Below are 19,568 nucleotides of genomic sequence, written 5' to 3' on the forward strand. Positions count from 1 at the left end.
AAACACCGACTGCCGGCGCTCTGGGCGCTTTTGCCTGACCACTTCTCACAGTTCAGAATGTTCGCACACCACATCATGAAATGGCTGAAAAAGATTCCTCCATCCGCCTTTTCAAGGGCATTCAACTCTTCCACTTCCTCACATGACCCTGTCTCACTTTGGCTGCTTTGATTTTGACTGTTTTTTCCTCCTCACCCTCCCACCCACTTCACAGAGCCCATATTACTTTCCATCTTGTGTATACCCCAGTGAGAGAAGCCAACATTTTTTCCAACCATCAGAGTGGAACTGGCCATCAGGATAAACTTTTTCCATCTAGTAAATGTTCATCTGCTATTTTAATGTCTTAGTCATATCATATGGCTGCCACAGCCAATGCCCTCAGGGCAGTAGGCCATATTGATACAATTAGCCTACATACTCTTCCGTTCCTGGAAGTGCCTTTCCTTTATTACCCTTGAATATCCACAGTTCTTAATTTCCGAAGACAGGGCATGTAATCTAACTCCCAAATCCCACAGTGAAGAGACAATCCGGCCCCCACCCACTCGCACATTCCCAGCAAATCCCACAGACTCTGCTTCTTTACAGTTACACTGAGACTGAACTTTTCAATTATACACTTGGTTGAAGCCAACAACATTTGTTTCTACCATATCATGTTTTTAGTAATTAGAAAGTAATTCTCTGAGGCAGAGAATACATCAGGCTTGCCAAGAATGAGCTCTGCTGATGACTTCTGAGTACTATGAATGATTTTGCTGTGACCTCCATCACAAAAAAATCACTTCACTGACTACAGAGGCAGGCCATTTTTTTTTAACTTGGTCAGCCATTTTGCCTAGCAATCTCCTAAAAGAATTTCCCTTTGAAAACCAGAATTTTTCATATGATTTATAGTCAGATCTAAATTAGCTAGAAATAACTAAGACTTTTCTGACCATTTTCTAAATTTCAAGTGTTGGAATCAGTGAAGTAGAGTGAGTTCATTACTGCTTATCAGATGGTATGAAGGTCATGAAAGAGAATCAAATGACTCTTCAGTTTGACAAACAATGGTTTTCCAAGCCCCCCAAATGATCATTTGTCCATTCCAGATATTATATTAGAGTAAGAATATGATTATTGTCAATGTATACAGGTAACTAGTGTTAGTTTCACATAGAGTTATGAAATCAAGCAAAGCTGGCCTTTAGTGTGCCTCCCATTCTTTATTTTTCAATGGCTTTCTGATATCCCTTCAACTTTCCTTTTGAGATTATATCCTAAGGTTTTCTATTAGGAAAAGTACTTTCAGAAAATATAGGAAAATGTTAAGTACTGATATTCCATTAGTGATCTTAGAAAAGTAGATTTAACCTAATGGGATTTCCAAAGGTGTATGGATGGAATTCTAGGCACTAGCCATCAGGGGGAGCAGTTGTGGTTTCTGTGGTTTCCTATGGGTGGCCCTTCCTAGTATCTGTGAAATCAGAACTCACAGTTTCCTAGTGTCCTAATTTGCCAAAATTTAGAGCTGGAGCACTAGTTACCTGAAGAAGGACAAGGCTGCAACTACTGTTCTTTAATGCTGATGTGGAGTATCTCATTGTCACTAGTAGTTAAAAATGGTCCCTGATAATGATTTCTCTTAAGTTCTGGCAAGTTTCAGGCCTATGATACCTAAATGTTGGGCAACAGTCACTAGATAGATATTACTTATAGAAGTCTGAGGTCAATAGTGAATAAGGGGTGAAGACTAAATTATTCCAAAGATGTATGTAATATTTGAGAAATTCTGAATTTATGGCAGACATTGCCTTGAAATGTAATAATCTAATTATGTATCGATAGAAGTTTTCATCATAAGGAATTCAAATATATTGCAGATATTATTAAATTAGCCTCTATAGGATCATAGTATCTAAGATTTGTTGAGTACTTCCTATGTGCCAGAAACTATAAACACTTTACATTGTCAACTAATTTAATCCTTATGGAAATCCTAAGAAGTAGGTATTATTATTATCGTTAAATAATAGAGAACTGAAACACAGAGGAATTAAGTAATTTGCCTAAAATCACAGGCAAGAATTTGAACTCCACAAGTCAGAATCCAGAGCATGAGATCTTAGTAGCTCCAAAGATCATATTAATTGCTTTAAAAAGTATCAAGTTAGGAATTTACTGAAAAATGTTAAGTGGTCAAGCTGAGATGGAAGAGTAGTTTTTTAATTCCCAAGCTAGAAATTATTTTACTGGTCTAGCCCACTGAAATCTAGCCAAGGATTTCTCCTTATGAGAACAGTAAGGAGATTTCACTGACTGGGCTTTTGCTCCTCTAGCCCTGACCCCTTTTAGCCTGAGACCCCTAAAATTGGAAGTTGCTCAATTCTGCTTCCCCAGATTTTGATATTGACACAACAATCTGACTTTGCTTATTTTCCTTATTTTTCACTGACCCTATATGTATCCCATTCATCCTTAACAGACCTTGATATTAGGCCTTGGTTTTTAAATCTCCTCCTTTTATTCAGTGTTTTAGGAAAGACATTCTTGACTTTGGACCAAACATCACTATTATTAACTGAGACCTGTGACACTTCTGGTATATAACATTATTTAATAGATTTCAAATACTCAAAATTGGAATTTCTTTAACCTGATCATACATCAGAATCATGAAGCTTTTAAAAAATATGGATTCTGAAAAAAACACAACCTTGGGATTGGCAAAGGTTTCTAAAATAATAAACAGAGAATATTAAATATAGAGCTAAAATAGGTAAGTTAGACAACATAAAAATTAAGAACTTCTGTTAATCAAAAGTCACCACTGGGGAATAAAAAAGAGAAGTGACAGTAGAAGACATTTTCAATGCATATAAAGTCAAAGAATTAATACAAATAAGTAAGAAGAGAGACCACCAGTACAAAAATAGGCAAAAGATTTGATCAGGGTTTTTACAAAGGAAGGATATCCAAATGATCAAAACTATGAAAAGGTTCTCAACATTCATGACAGAAACTCAAATTAAAATCATGATGAGATGCAACTAACACCCACTAGGATAGCTAAAATTAAGACTTATATTACCAAGAATGGGGAAGGATGTAAAGCAACTGGACTCTTGTTTACTGTTGGGAGTAAACTGGGAGATCCACTTTGGAAAACTGACCAAATCTGCTAAAGCTGAGCACATGCATACCATCTGACTGAGCAGTTGTGTTCTGAGGTACAGACTCAACAGAAACGCATATATTTTCACCAAAAGATATGCACAAGAATGTTCACAGCAGTACAATTTATATAAGGAAAAAAACTTAAAAAAGTCAACTACAGAGAAATGGATTAATAAATTACGGTATACAACAGAATAAGGAAACAGGAATGAACAATTACCACAGAAAATAAGATGTATGAATCTTGCAAAAGAAGCCAGAAACAATGCATACTGTATGAACCTATTTGCATAAAATTCATAAACACACCAAGATAATCTATGGGGTTAGAAGTCAGGACTGTGATTATTTGGGGGAAGATAGTACCCGGATGCAGTAAGGGACAGAGCTAGTAATGTTCTATTTCTTGTTCCAGGAATATTGGTTACATGAGTGTTTACACTTTGTGATGATTATTTGAACTATGTGCATTTAATTTCATGAACTTTTCAATGTGTTATTCTTTAACAAGAAGTTTACCTAAAAAAAAGTACATTTCCCTGGGGCTTTTCTTCAGGCCTAGTGAATCAGCAACTTCTGGGTTAGAGCCCAGGGAATTTTGTTATTAAAATATCCCCGTTATTCTGATAAACAATTAGTTTGGGCAACAACTAAGAGTGACTCCTGGAAGAGCAAAATAATAAATTAAAAATTTAAGGCCAAGAAGTTTATTTCACACAGAAATATTTCTAGATATTCTAGAAAACAAGTAGACCAGTGAAGAGTGCACTTCACTCATAAAAAGTCACATGCCCCACCTAGGTGAGCAGACAGAGAATACAGATGATGTGGGTCCCCACTTCAGTCCAGTAAGTGCCACCTGCCCTCTCCCTCAACTGCAGACCACAGCTCCATGTGGGGAAAACTGTACAGCTGTGGAATGTCACCAGAGAACCCCTTTACCTACATTCTTGTCCTGATGAGTCATTCAGTAAATACAGTAAATAACCTTTGTGTCGAATCTCAGCCCCTGAAATCACAGAGCAGACCCACTAACTTCAAGGGGAAAAAATCCTTCCTTCCCTCCTTCTGTGGTGGAAGTAACTCTGTCGTCAGCTCCAGGAGTCTCTCCGTGCCAAGTGAGAGCATTATGGGGTTTCCGGTAAAGAGAGGTTCACTTGTTTGGATCAGTTAGACTGATGCGAATTTTGAAAAGGCTGAACGATTTTGTAATGCTATCTGTTTAACATTGCTGCACTATGTTATCCTGACAAAGAGCTGTGCAAAGGCTCAAAATAAAATCAACCAGTTCCGGGGCGCCTGGGTGGCTCAGTCATTAAGCATCTGCCTTCAGCTCAGGTCATGATCCCAGGGTCCTGGGATCGAGCCCCGCATCGGGCTCCCTCCTCCGTGGGAAGCCTGCTTCTCCCTCTCCCACTCCCCCTGCTTGTGTTCCTGCTCTCGCTATCTCTCTCTCTGTCAAATAAATAAACAAAATCAATCAATCAATCAATCAATCAATAAAATAAACCAGTTTCACTCTTCCACGTTGGGAGAAGAAAAAGGTCCATGAACACGCTAGTCATTAAGATGTTATCTCTCCCAGAAAAATGACAAAACCATCATGATATGTGCTTTATTGTTGGGCTGAACTGGATTTAATCCCAGCACTGCTAATTGCTATACTTATGACCTTCCTAAGTCTCAATTCACTCTTTAGTAAAGTAAGTATAATCAAACCTATTTTAGAGAATTATGTCAAAATTAAAAGATATTTGTGTAAACTACTTAGCATAGTCCTAGCACATAGTAAAGGCTCACTATGTCTTGCATTTATCTTGTCACCTTGAGGGTTTATTCTTTATTCTTGAAAATGAAAACAATGGACTATTTTGAAGAAAATTGCCACGTGAACCATTTTAATTGCTGACTTTTTGATTTTATATAGATGAATTCCCCATTTATTTCTTCAACCTAAACCTTCTCCCTAAAGCCCAAGCTGATTTATCCATCTGTCTAACTCAACAGCTTATACTCAACTTAGTATATCCTAAATTCTTGATATCCTGTTCTTTTGCTGTTTTTCAAACTTGCATTGCCCCCAGTCTTTCCATCCCATGAGTGGTTCCACTATTTACCCTAGGAAATCAGTGAAAAACCTGAGTCATCCTTAACTTCTCTTTCTCTGATACTCAGTGTATATTTCATCAAGCCATTATTATCTCTTACCTGGTATAGCTGATGCTGTTCTGCACTGCCCAGATAGCTCCCTTTAGAATCAAAGTACGCATTCCACATTACTTCCAGGGAAGTGCTGTGCAGGGAGCATCAGTCATCCCATCATTGGCCACCCCAACACTGGCACAATGTGTATATTAATGGAATAGCCAGGGTCACAAGAATGGAGGCTATGTGTGGGCCCAACAGTATAGAATTCCATTCATCAAGGCTGGTTTGCCTACTATTGCCACTGAATTCCTAGTCTGCCAGTAATAAAGACCAAATGTGAGCCCCTAAGATGGCACCATCCCTCGATTAGACAAATCAATCACATGCTGGCAAGTTAACGGCATTGGTTCCCTCCCATCTAGAAAGGGGTATGATTCACTTGAGTAGAATTAACTCATAATCTGGTTACATGTTTCTTTCCTGCCTGCATGGCCTCAGCCAATACCACAGTCAAAGGCTTAGAGAGAGTCTGATCTATCAACCTGGCATCCAGTATCACATAGTATCAGACCAGGGAATCCACTATACAGCATCAGAGTTCTAGCAGTGACACAATGACCATAAAATGCGCTTTATTGTTGGGCTGAAGTTAATTAAACCCCAGAATTGCTAATTACCACATTTGTGACCATGGGATCCACCAGACCTATCACATGTCACAGAACCCAGAAACTTGAGAGGACTATGGACAGTCCTTGTAAAGGTACAACTCTGGTGCCAGCTTGCAGATGAAGAAGTATGTACCTTAAATCAACAGTCATGATATGCTATCATATAACAAAAAAGGAGAATATGTGGATTTGTGGACTACATGATAGTAGTTAAGTGTAGTTCTGCTTCCCTTCACTCCCAGTGACCCAATGAGAAATTTGTGTTTTCCATCAATTCAACCATAGGTTTTGTAGGTCTGGAGGTCATGTTTCCCATAGAAGGAACACTTCTACCAGGGAAATGGTTTTATTAAACCTTAAGGTATGGCCACTATTCAGTCATTTTTGGCTCCTTGGTCAACAGACCAGTAGGTAAGGAAAGAAATCAGTACCCTAGTAGAGGTAACTGAACGGGACTGTCAGAAAGAAGTAGGCTGTTTCACCACAGTGGAGTCAGGGGAGAATACACTTGACACCTACATGATCCACAGGGCACCTCTTGGTTCTACTCTGCCCCATTTTGACAGTAAACAGCCAAGGACAGCAGAAGGGCATGATGACTAGGGCTCACACCCCTAGTAATGAGGTCTGGGTCACCCCACCACATAAACCACTAGGGTCAGCCAAGTGTGCAGAATGTAGAATGTATAGTAAGGAGGGTGAATTTCAGTTGTAGCCATGAGACCAGTCTTTTCCTGAAAAAAAGAAACAGATCAGGATCCTGGAGAAATCCTTGTTGGATGGGCTAAAGAAATAGAAAGCAAGTGGATACGGATGACACAAGGGGTAGACTGGTATTGATACCCAGAGGCCCCTTTATATTGGTAGCATGCATTCCCCTCCTTGCTGGAAGTGTGGCTTGCTGATGGCTCATGACTTAGTCCCTTTTCAGAAATCAACTTTCATTAAAGGGAGCTGTCTCACTCAAGGTTATTCCCCTTCCCCAGGGGCAGCCAACATCTAATGATTGTTTGATGAGGGATACAAAACCCCAAACCCCCTTTGCCTCAATTCCAGACATTTCTGAAGGTCCAACCCTGTTGCTGGTGGGATTGGTTGAGGCCTTTGCTGCAAGGGAGTCACAGTTCAAGTTCTCCTCCGACCAGTCCTGCCTCCTTATCCCCTTACACATGCTGTTTCTGAACACACTTCCCTATAAATCACCTGCACTCAATCTATCTCTGAAAGTCTATTTCCTGTCTTATATGAAGCTTATTGCAAAAACTTCCTATGTGGTTTCCTTCTTCTACTCTTGCTTCCTAAAGTCTTTCTTCAATTCAGAAGCCAGAATGATCCTCAAATATAAGTCAGATAATGTGTTCCCTCTGCCTGGAGTGCTCTTCCTCCAGTATACATATTCTATCCAACCTTCTGTCATGTGGATCTTTGGTCAATGTCACCTTATCAGAGGGGACTATGTCTACCCTAACAAAACTGTACTCCATCCTTATCTGCTCTATTTTTCTCCATAGCCCTTACCTCTATTCTATTAGCACCATTCTATTATTGATTGGTTGCTGATTGATTTTTTTTTTTGTCTTTCTTTCCCATTATACTGTAACACCCATGCAAACAAGGATTTTTCCTTTTCTATCCAGTACCTAGAACAGTATCTGCTTATGTTAGGAAACACTCAGCATCAATGGATAAACTAATGGATGAATAAATAGTATACTATGAGTCCACATATCCAAGCACATAGGTGTTCCAAACAAAAGAATAAGACAATCTAAAACAATGTTGACAATAACCCTGTGTGGCAGGCAATTTCAGTCCAAACTTGGGCCATTCATAGGAGTGGGGCATTGTGGACTCAGATCTTTTGATAGTCTTCAGAAGCTCATGAAGAGTCCAAATGATTCAGTTAAAACACAAAAGTCTTTTAATGTGTCTGGTGCTTTATTTCTGCAGAGCTTTGTGAAAGGAGGGATTGAATTTTGATGTTTATTGTTGCTTGTTTTTTTATTGTTTTGTTGTTGTTCTATTACAATGCCCAACATATGCCTATACCTGTTAGTTAATAAACAGGACATGAGCCATTTTGTCTAAAATCTCTAGCTTCCACATTAATGAAGTTAAAGGCATTGAGAGAGCTCAAACAACCATTGTATTACTCAGGGTTCAATGCAAAATAACTGGAAACAGTTCCAGATATTTAAACAGAAGAGATTTCATACAGAGTAACAGGTACCTACAAAACGCTTGCAAGGACTAGAAGACAGAGGTCACTTTGCTCCCAGGTAACATCCTCATAACAATGCTGAGTTCTGGAAAAAGCTGCTGCTGCTTCCACTGTTGCTCCTGCCATATCTACCTGACTCTCACAGATCAGTCAGCTGATCCTGAAATGTGGAGTCCAGCTTCCAAAAATGCTCTTCCTCCCCTGACTTTGCTTGCTAGCAGGAGGCTGACAGCCCTTGGGCTCTCCCTGTACTGAGTGAGCACATTTCACTGGTAGAATTATATCATATCCAGAACTTAGCTGTGCATTAGTCTGCAAAATATCACTTTTAGCCTTCCAAATATAAGTAGATAAAAGAAAGAATAGGACTGGCTGTGCAACAGACATCATCCAGCAGATATGCCAATTGTGGAAACTCCAAAAGGGGAAGTTCCCCTGTTCTGCAAGTATCTAGTTCAGTACCGGGATGGCTTTATTTTGGAAGAGAGAAGAAAATTCTATCAACAGCAATAACTTTCATGTAATAAGTGCTTACTTTGTGCTTGGCACCATACAAAGCACTTAACATTCACCATCTCATCTACCCATCTCAGGAACTCTATAAAGCTAGTATTAATATTATTTCCATTTTATAGATGAGAAATCAAAGTTACCCATCTCAGGAACTCTATAAAGCTAGTACTATTATTTCCATTTCATAGATGAGAAAATCACAAATCCATTTATAGATGAGAAAATCAAAGTTTCAGAGGTGTGCCAAGAACATACAAATCATAAAAAGCAACAGCAAAGGTGGGACATAAACCCAGTGTCAAAGTTCTTAACCACTAGGCAGTATCACTCCCAACACCAAGTTACACCACCTATTCCATCAACACAAAAACACTTCACCATCTGTAGTCTCTTCTCCTTCCTTCCCTCCCTCCTCCTCCACCACCCCCTCCTCCTCTTTCCCTCCCCTTGCATTAGCTCTCCTGCTTTCTCACTTTCTCACTCTCACCTTTGCTCTAGCTTTCAACAAGTGACCACTTCCTATGGATGCATGTATCTATACCTCTACTTATTCACTGTCATCATGGGGCTCAGTAGTAAAATCCATACTTATGAAGTTTCAGTATTCTAAAGAGATTACATCATTTCCAAAGATAAGCTGCATAAGGAAGGTCTGAAAATCCTTTGAGAAAAGGCACAATTCTTCAGATGATAGAAGTGAGATGCTGGGGGAAATACCAATATCCCTAGTAGGAAAACTTAAAAAACATTTCAAAATTCTCTTAGTCATGCATCAGGGAGTCTTGAGAAAGACCAGTCACTGTGGCTATTTTTAATATTTACTAAGAAAATTTAAACACTCCTATATTTGTTTTGTGGTTTCCTAGGTTATCTTTTCCAGAGGTCATTCTGGATTGTAATTAAGGGAGGATGAACTAGAGGGGAGCACAGATGAAGCAGAATGACAAGCACATTCTCTTTCTGCTGAGAAATCCCTGGGTCATATTAAAGAGCAAAATGGTAGGGCTTGGCATTGTTGTAGTGAATGTGTACTAAGCATAGACTCTTCTGTGCTATCTAATTTCATCCTCACACAAATCCTGTACGTAGTATTGACTTTGTTTAATTAGACCAAACCAAGGTTTAATAACTTGTCCATATTCACACTGACAGAAGGTGGCAGAGCCAGGATCTGAACCCAGATCTCTGGGTTCTTCTTATTGAATCACCTCTACCCCCACATTCTAGACTTTCCTTTGTTGCAACTTCTATTTTCTGTTCTTATTCAACTTTCAACTTAAAACTAGTCACAAGCAAAGAAATGAAACCATCTTATACCATACACAAAAATTAACTGAAAATGGGCGCCTGGGTGGCTCAGTTGGTTAAGTGACTGCCTTCGGCTCAGGTCATGATCCTGGAGTCCCGGGATCGAGTCCCGCATTGGGCTCCCTGCTTGGCGGGGAGTCTGCTTCTCCCTCTGACCCTCCTCCCTCTCATGCTCTCTGTCTCTCATTCTCTCTGTCTCAAATAAATAAATCTTTAAAAAAAATTAACTGAAAATGAATTAAAGACTTGAAAAAAAGACCTAAAACCATAAAATTCCTAGAAGAAAAACATAAACAGTAAGCTCCTTGACAGTGGTCTTAATGATTGATGTTTTTGTGGATCAGACTCCAAAGGCCAGGGAAACAAAAGCAAAAATAAACAAATGGGACCACATTAACTAAGAAATTTCTTCACAGAAAAGGAAACTATCATTAAAATGAAAAGGCAGTCTACTAAATGAAATAAGATATTTGCAAATCACACATCCAATAAGTGGTTAATTTCCAAATTATATAAAGAACTCATAAAACTCAACAACCAAAACAACCTGATGACAAAATGGGCATAGGATCTGAAGAGATATTTCTCCAAAGAAGACATACAGATAGTCATCGGGCACATGAAAATATATTCAACATCATCAATTATTAGAGAAATTGCAAACTGAAACCACAATGAGGTATCACCTCGTACCTGTTAGAATGTCCATTATCAAAAAGACAAGAAATAACAAGTGTTAGAGAAGATACAGAGAAAAGTGAACCCTCATATACTGTTGGTGGAATTGTAAATTGGTGCAGCCACTATAGAAAACAGTAGGGAGGTTCCTCAAAAACTTAAGAATAGAACTAACATATGATCCAGCTATTTCACTAGTATCTCACTAAATCTAAAGAATACTAAAACACTAATTTGAAAAGATATATACACCTGCATGTTCACTACAGCATTATTTACAATAGCTAAGATATGGAATATGGAAACAACCTCAAGTGTCCATTGACAGATGGGTGGATAAAAATGTGATACACACAAACACACTGCAATACCATCCAGCCATAAAAAAAGAATGAAATCTTGCCATTTGCAACAACATGGATGGAATTTGGTAAGTGAAATAAGCCAAAGGAGAAAGACAAATGCTGTTTTCACTCATATAGGGAATCTAAAAAAATCCAAAACAAATGAACAAACAAAACAAAACTCATAGATACAGAGAACAGATTGGTGGTTACCAGAGGAGAAGGGGATTGAGAGATAGGTAAAAGGGTGAAGGGGATCAACTGTAGAATGACAGATGGTAACCAGACTTTTGGGAGTAATCACTTTGTAGTATATGCAGATGTTAAAGTATAATGTTGTACACCAAAACTTATATAATAAAAATATTCCATATGTTTTCTAGGCAGAAATCCAGTCCATGACAGCTTGGTCATAATTAATTTGAGCATGTGTATTGTGTCTTATTGCAATAAATATGTCTATTGTAATAAATATATGAACTCCAAAGGGCTTACAAAAAAATCCTAATATGGCTCATGAAGCAATGTGTACATTTATGTAACTGTGTATCTGTGTCTATGTGTGTGTTTAATATAATATTACTGCCATATAGGTATAGAAATGGTTATTTCAGTAGTGGTGTTTGTCAGAATAAATGAATTTATTTTAATTCTTTTTTTTTATTAATTTTTAATTAATTAATTTTTTTTAATTAATTAAAATTAATTTTTAAAAGGAAAAAGAGCCTTGAACCAATTATTTTTATATCAGTCTGAAACATATTAGGAATAAAACAGATCAACCACTGTGGCTGGATCAACACTGGAAATTCCACCCCCCTCCCCAAAGAAGGAACACCTTTATAAGTGAATAAACACAGCAAGAGTTTTATAAAACCTCAAGGTATGACAATCACCCAGTCACATCAGGTACCTTGGCCAAAAGACCAGCAGGCAAGGAAAGGAATCACCGCCCTACTAGGCATAAATGAACCTGGTAGGACTGCTCTACCACAGTGGAGTCAGGGAAGAATACATTTGGCTTCTAAATGATCCAGAGGATATCTCTTGGTTTTCCTCTGCCCCATTTCAACAGTGCATAAACAAAGACAGCAGAAAGGCATGATGAGCAGGATCTTAACATTAATGTCGCCTAAAAAAAATTTAGAGAATTGTGGGTAATTAGCAGCAGTTAGAACAAAGACTGACACAAGAAAGTGCCACGGTTGGAGATGGGTAACATAGGACAATCCATAGTAGCAACTTAGGAGTGTTTCCTTCTGATTATGGCCACCTTTAAGGGGTCTCTGGCTATCAGCATATGAACCTTGCTCAGATTCCCCTAATTTTGGTCATAAAGATGAGAAGAGGCTGTTAACTCATAATTTTTTCTGGACATTGCTGGAGTTTGTATATCTCTTGTGGTCTGCTTCAAAAGCCAGAACCAATGAGAACTAATGTGTTGGTCTGTGGTCTCACATCACCTGATATCCCCCACCTGAACATGGTTCACACTTCTTCACATTTTAAATTCAGCAACCTATTGTAGGAACTTGAGAAGCAGCTTGAGGATTTTACTTACTTGTAAGCAAGTAGTCTTTTCTTGACTGTTAAGGTGACAACCAAGGGGCAATATTCCACAAAATACCTTTTCTATTTTGCCTCTCAATAACATAGCTTGCATTAAAAACAAAAAAACAAATGAATGAGTGAATGAGTAAGTGATGACTTGCTCTCTCATACCTGGCTAAGAATTCCATTTCTCAAGTGGTAGGAGGGAACTCATTGTTTTCAAAGGGTCAGGATTAAGCATTTTAATATGTTGATTTATTCAATAACTGATTCATTCCTTCATATTCAATAAATGTCTGCTATTTGTCAAGTACTGTGCTACAGGTTAGAGATCAAATATAAATATGGCATACTTGTACCCTTGAGAAATTGAAAATTAAGTAAAAGAATCACAAAGCATAATATTTATAGACTAAGTGCTACTGCAGAATAATACACATTTTTATTTCTAAATACGACAGGGTATTAAAATTAAGGAAGACAAAACAGAGAAGCTGGTATTTGAGCTGGGCTCTACATATATAACGACTAGGTGAATACTAGGTAAAAATGAGGAGGAAGGCCATTCCAAGAGAAGTCTAGCAAGGAAGTTGTGGCTAGGAAGCGTATGGTTAGAGCAGAGGGGCGCGGATAAGTGGCTGAGTGAACACCAGTTTCATTTATAGTTTATATTCTGTAGGCAATGGGGTTCCACAGGAGCCTGATGTGACAATATATGTGTTCTCACCTTCTGTGTACCTAACCTCTAATGGTCTCTCCCTACCAGACTAGCTACATTAAGCCTTTACTATGTATGTTCTTCCTAACAACAAAATTTACTATGTATGTTCTTAATTGTGGCCAGGGCCCAAAGTTGACAACTTTTTCTCTCTCCTTTCCTGATGAATAATTCCTGTCTCTAATTCAACCGTCACTCTCTGTTAATAACGCAAATCTTATCACTTCTCTGCATCTAACAGTCATTCTGAGTCTCTTTTCCCCACAACCTACAGGTCATCTCCACTGGAATGTGTGATGGCTTTGTGATTGGCTAACTTGGCTAGGATGAACTGTGTTCCCCACACTCCTTTCTAGTATGTTTCTGATTAGGGGAGGCTACAAGGAGAGCTGGCTGGTGGGCAAGAGGGAGAGAGCAGCTGTTTTGTTGCGTACACACATACCTTCTCCCAGTTATTCCATCTAACTACTCAAACTGTAGTCTAGATACTGCAGTGAAGGGATTTTACAAATGTAATTAAATTCAAATCAGTTGATTTGAGTTTATCAAAAGGAAGACTATCCTGGGGACATGGGTTGGGAGGGAGGCTCACTTAATTAGGTGGAAGCTTTCTTTTTTTAAACAAGTTTTTAATTTTAACGCCAGGATAGTTAACATACAGTGTTATATTAGTTTCAGGTGTACGATATAGTGATTCAACAATTCTGGACACTACTCAGTGCTCATCATGATAGTGTACTCCAATCCCCATCACCTACTGCACCTCTCCTCCCTCCCACAACCATGAGTTTGTTCTCTATAGGTAAGAGTCTGTTGCTTGGTTTCCCTCTCTCTGTTCTTTCTCCCTATGTTCATTTGTTTTGTTTCTTAAATTTCATATGTGAATGAAATCATATGGTATTTCTTTCTCTGATTTATTTTGTATAGCATATTTTCTAGATCCATCCATGTTATTGGAAATGGAAAGATTTCATTCTTTCTTATGGCTGAATAATATACCACCTCTTCATTATCCATTCATCTATTGATGGATACTTGTGCTGCTTCCTTCCATAATTTGGCTATTGCAAATAATGCTGCAATAAACATAGGGGTGCCTGTATCCCTCTGAATTAGTGGTTTTGTATTTTTTTGGTAAATACCCAGTAGTGTGACTACTGGATTGCAGGGCAGTTCTAGTTTTAACTTTTTGAGGAAACTCCATACTGCTTTTCACAATGACTGCACCAGTTTGCAATCCCACCAACAGTGCACAAGGGTTACTTTTTCTCCACATCCTCACCAACATTTGCTGTTTCTTGTGTGGTGAAAGCACTTTAAAGAGGGAATAGGCCTTCCCAGGAGATCAGCAACACCAAGCATGCTGGCATGCTTTCCCTTCCTCCAGGGACTTCCCCTTCCTCTGGACTTCAAGCTTCAGCTGGAGCTCATGGGATTTCTGCCTGCTTGTGATCTCCTCCTGAATGCCTGCTCAGTGAACTTTAGGCTTCCTTAGCCAGTCTTCACAACTGTGTAAGTCAATTCCATACAGTAGGTAATATATATTTATAATTATATATGTATAAAATTATGAGATTCATATGTCTATATATTTATATGTATACATGTATATACATATGCACATACAAATATATGAATGATGATATATACGGATGTGAGAGATATATCTCTCTCTCCTACTGGTTCTACTTTTCTGGTGGAATGGTTGAATCCTGACTGGTACAGAATGTTCCACACTCACTTTCAATTATCCAGAATTCATTAGCCTTTTCCTTCTTCATCTAACTCATGGGCACAATTTCCTAGAATTTGAGAAACAAGGCCAGTTTTGTCGCTTCTATCTTCTCAATTATAGCAGTAGCATCCCCTAAGTCCAAATACTTTTCCTTTGAAGCCTCTCTCTTCTGTTCTAAACCAGGCTCTCCTTGTCTCATGCTGAAATGGTTTTCCTACTTACCAAGATTCTTCCCTGTCTGCATCCACACTCGCTTTCAATATTGTCTGTCTAAAGGCCTCCTTATATCTTACCACTTACTGATCTTTTTTTCAAATGGGCATACCATTGCTTACAGGTTAAAACCTAAGGGCTTTTTTTTTTTTTAAGATGACATTTAAGGCTCTCAAAAAAAATGATTTCCTAAGTAACAGAGTAAAAACGATACTCATAACAGAATAAGCACTTCTATGCAAGGCAATCTGAGAAGTGATTTTTGCAAGTTATCTCATTTAGCACTCACCATAATCCCATTAAATGGTTATAGTTATTAGCCTCGTTTTACAGGTGCAGCACTGAGGCAGAGAGAGGATAATTCACTTCCCAATTCATACATCAACTAAGTGGGGCATCAGGGATTTGAATCCCTGATCTGACTCTGGAGCCCACCACTCAATTCCCCACATGAATTCTGCATTCTAAACCAGCCTGGGGTCTCACTGAACTTGAATCTATGGTGTTCATTTCCTTACCTGTTCATCTAATTTCCCTGTAAGGGCCACATCTCCTCCCTGCTCTTCCTTCACCTATCCAACTCATGGGTCTGATTTGATCCACCTTCTCTAAATAACATTCACCCACTGTTATGAGCCATGCACATTTCACGGTTTTCTCAATGCCTACCTCATTGATTTGGGTGAATACCTCTTTTCTCCATGTAGACTATAAAGGACCATGTTTACATTTCTTTTACACAGCTAAGAAGCTCTCCACAAAATGACATTTTATTAGTACAGCTGTGAAGGAAGAAACAAACACACACAAACACTGTTATCCCTGGAATATTAAAACCCTATTTGTCAAATATGTACCAGATAATTTGGATCTATTCATCCAGTTTTTAGTGTGACTGTTGAAAGTTTCTTCATGACAAGGCAAAGGCAAATTTCCCTCATTTAATTAAAAGGCCTAAGCATGTATGTTCTGACTAATTTGATGGTCTTGTGAAAGAGCTGGAAGTAAAAATTCAAAATTTCCACAAGTGTGTCTGATTAGCGGGAGCCTTGCTGAATAATTTCACAGTTCTTTGCCCTTCGAAAGTCATTCCAATCCAAATGGGGCTCTGCCAGCTTTTACATTTGTCCATGATCTATGCCAGTGTTTTACATGTCTCTGCTTGTGTGTATTCGGTCTGGTTTTATTTTGATGAGAAGCATTTGATGGGAAGCATTGAGTAGAAAGAAAAAGGAACATTGTCCCTGCCAGAGAAACTTGAGATGGATGGATTCTGACACAGTTGTGTATCCCTAGTACTTGGCATATAACTGCCAATGTTAGTTGATTGAATACTTTTGCTCTCCTGGTTTAAAAGATTCTTTGTATAGTCCCCTATTATAATATTTACTGAAATAACATTAGTTATTTTTATCTCTTTTTTTAAGATTTTATTTATTTATTTGAGAGAGAGAGAATGAGAGAGAGAGAGAACATGAGAGGGGGGAGGGTGGGAGGGAGAAGCAGACTCCCCGCCAAGTAGGAAGCCCAATGCAGGACTCGATCCCGGGACTCTAGGATCATGACCTGAGCCATCTCTCTCTTTAAAGGACCAGGTGTCTTAGTAACTTTTTTAGTATCTAGCACTATCCCCAAAATGGTTGTTGGGTGAGTTAAAGGAGGGAAAAAAAATGTTTAATTTTATTTCCTAGGAAAGTATAATAATCACTGGTTTATAAGCTCAGGATGTGGTTGTTTTTTTTTCCCTCACTCTTTTATAACACCTCAGTTACAAATATTCCCCTGAACCATTCAATGAGGAATGGTCCTTTAATTTGAGCAATATAGCAGAGACCCTTGTGGCAATGGAACTGTTCTGTATCTTGACTGTGGTGCTGGATTCACAAACCTACATGTGATAGAATTACATAGGACTTAATACATACACAAATGAATGTAAGTAAAACTAGGGAAATCTGAATATCAGAGTAAGATCAGTGGGTTGTGTCAATGTCAATATCCTGGTTGATATTTAACGACAGTTTGAAGAGGTAACATTTGTCAGACATTACTATGGGGGGAAAATAGGTGAAGGGAACATGGGAATTCTCTGTAGTATTTCTTACTAATGCATGTGAACCTACAAGTATCTCAAAATAAAAGCCTTTTAAAAATTACTAAATTCTTTTTTTTTAAAGATTTTATTTATTTATTTGAGAGAGAGAGAATGAGAGAGAGCACATGAGAGGGGGGAGGGTCAGAGGGAGAAGCAGACTCCCTGCCGAGCAGGGAGCCCGATGCAGGACTCGATCCAGGGACTCCAGGATCATGACCTGAGCCGAAGGCAGTTGCTTAACCAACTGAGCCACCCAGGCGCCTAAAAATTACCAAATTCTTCACCAGGGGTTTCATAACGCCTTGAGCTTAGTGCAATAGCTACTAGCAGGATTAGTCAGTGATACCGTTAACTCTCCAAGATATGTTTTGAATACACAATTTGAAAAGAATGCCCCAAACACAAAGTGGTACAGAGGAAAAGCTATGACGAAATGACCCCTGGTTCGAGTGTTGCTCTCAGAGCTCCCTTCCACTTTCTCTCTTCCACAAGTGCTGGAGTCGCACTGCTGTGAACCTCGAGGAAAGCGGGAGAGCAGGACGTTCAAATCTGATTCTGCATTCCTTCTCCGTAAGGTGGTAGAGATGTTACTAAGGTTTCCCTTTGCCTTCTATCAACGAATAAGAAATAGGCTTCCACAACAGATATTCAAATTCCAGGAGAATGCTTGAAATTTGGAGTGGTGCTGATTCCAATTACTGAATAATAGCAATAATAACAGGAGCATCCATTGTTCGTGTTGTCAGTACTGTTAACTGCACTGAGGGCTTTCCACGCCATCTGGAACTGGGCAGTTTGTGGAGCCAGAATCTGGCCAAAGCACTTGTTATCCAAAGAAACCATTTTTCTGTGAACTGTCTCCATTAGCATCAGAAAGCTCCACTACATTGGAAATGGCGAGGGGAAGGCCCAGGAGGACAGTCAGGCAGGTGAGACAGCTGCCCTGCTCCGCCGGTGGTGATATTGGCAAGCTCTGGGAATGCCAGTTCATTTCCTGTGAGTCCCCAAGTACAAACAGGATCAGAAAACAGTCCCTTCAGAGACAGTCTCAGGAGCCTTCACAGAGAAGGCAGACCACCACAGAGCAATGGCCCTTTTCTACTGAGAAGGGAAGCCCATGCTTATGTGCCTATTTACTTCTCTCTGGCCTCACTGATCCTTATCAAAACAAAGCTCTTTTCCTCTGAATGTGAGCTGAATTGAAGATGAACTGGATCCCACTTACAGTATCTGTGGGTACTCCAGAAGGATACTCTCTTTCCTTTCCAATGGAGGTCCATATAAGGCAATGGCATCCAGCCTTAAAGAGTTGTGGTCAAGGGCAGAAGCAGAGCTTCCTGGACTGGACACTGGCCATCATTAATCATGAATCAAGCCTTCATCTCCTAAGGGCACTGGCCTTTTCTATATATAGATTGCTTAACCGGAGCTATACTTATCCACTGGGGATGCGGAGTTGCATAGAGAGCACTGAGTTCTCTTTCTGTATTGACACCTAATTATTACGCTTTGGAACAAGCAATTTATTTTTCATGACATAATTCTACAAAATTGATCATGCATATACATTCATGTGTGGAAAGGAAAAACAGAATTAAAACATGTGGGTATATATATTTAATTCTATTTTTCCATTCCCCACTACATTCCTGACTATTACTCCCTTCTTTCACATTAACTCAATGACACATCCGATTGGCTTCTTTTTATGTCTCTCTTCCTGCTCCTGTATCATTCACACATGTGTTTGGTTCCCAGGCATCTTCTGGCTTATGGATTTCTTCATCCAAATTTCTTATTTGAAAATCTCTTAACACTTCTTCTTAGTAGTATTTCCTTGTATACGTTCTCTCCCTCGACATCTGTCTCTGTCTCTCTCTCACACACACATACATATTCACATGAACCCCCCAGATCCCAGTTCACTCTTGGTTCCCTGGGCTGGCATTTAGACTTCAGTAAGTGTGGCTGCTGATTTTCTTGCTACCTATAGCCACAGGCCAAAACAAAAGTGGACTGAGGCTAGATGGAACTAAACTGTGGTGGGACTCATAGAACACTGGGAAGAAGGAAGCCTGAGCGCCGTCAAATGGGGCTAAGGATGTGCTGACATAGCAGGAGGGGGTGAACAAGTATGTCCTACATTAGCAGCCTGAGCGAGTCATCAAGCTACTGAAAGCTTGATGTGTGTGTATGTGTGTGTATGTGTAC

This window comes from Neomonachus schauinslandi, chromosome 9, assembly GCF_002201575.2.
Source record: "Neomonachus schauinslandi chromosome 9, ASM220157v2, whole genome shotgun sequence".
Classification (NCBI taxonomy): Eukaryota; Metazoa; Chordata; class Mammalia; order Carnivora; family Phocidae; genus Neomonachus; species Neomonachus schauinslandi.